This window comes from Arachis ipaensis, chromosome B04 (genome assembly GCF_000816755.2).
Source record: "Arachis ipaensis cultivar K30076 chromosome B04, Araip1.1, whole genome shotgun sequence".
Classification (NCBI taxonomy): Eukaryota; Viridiplantae; Streptophyta; class Magnoliopsida; order Fabales; family Fabaceae; genus Arachis; species Arachis ipaensis.
Window position 1 is genome coordinate 20,348,626 of NC_029788.2, and position 613 is coordinate 20,349,238.

Below are 613 nucleotides of genomic sequence, written 5' to 3' on the forward strand. Positions count from 1 at the left end.
CATAATTATCTTTTCCATAATTTAAAATATATAAAATACAAATACCTAGCTAATATTTTTTAATTAATAGTAAATAGTAATTACGTAAGCAACCATTAAAACGACTCTCAGTACTTTAATGGAATTTCCATTTTCGAAATACATTTTGCCTAATTAAATAATAAACTCTTCTGAAAAAAGATAACTTTAATAATTTGAAAATACATTTTGTTAAAATGAATTAGATAACACTTTATATTAGATCAATTTTTTTTAAAAGAAAAGAGTAGCAATTGTTTGATGTTTGTTTTTATCCAATTACATATAAAACTCATACACATGGAGGATTTTTTTGAGAATGTAATTATGGATGTACCCTATGGTGAGAAACTTACGTCACTCCCCCACCTAATTGAATCATTCATGATTATTATTAGTTAAAGTAATTTCGACAGTGTTATGAGTTGTCCTCCTTACATAAATCAGTCAAAATTTGGTCACTCTTGGCCACTACATTCTTGGGCACCACAAAACTCTCCAGATTGGTATATATGTAAAAGACGGATCCCGTTGAATTGCAACGGATAAGTGTTTAATAGTAGTGCTTCAGTTTGGTTTAACTAATTTTTACAAA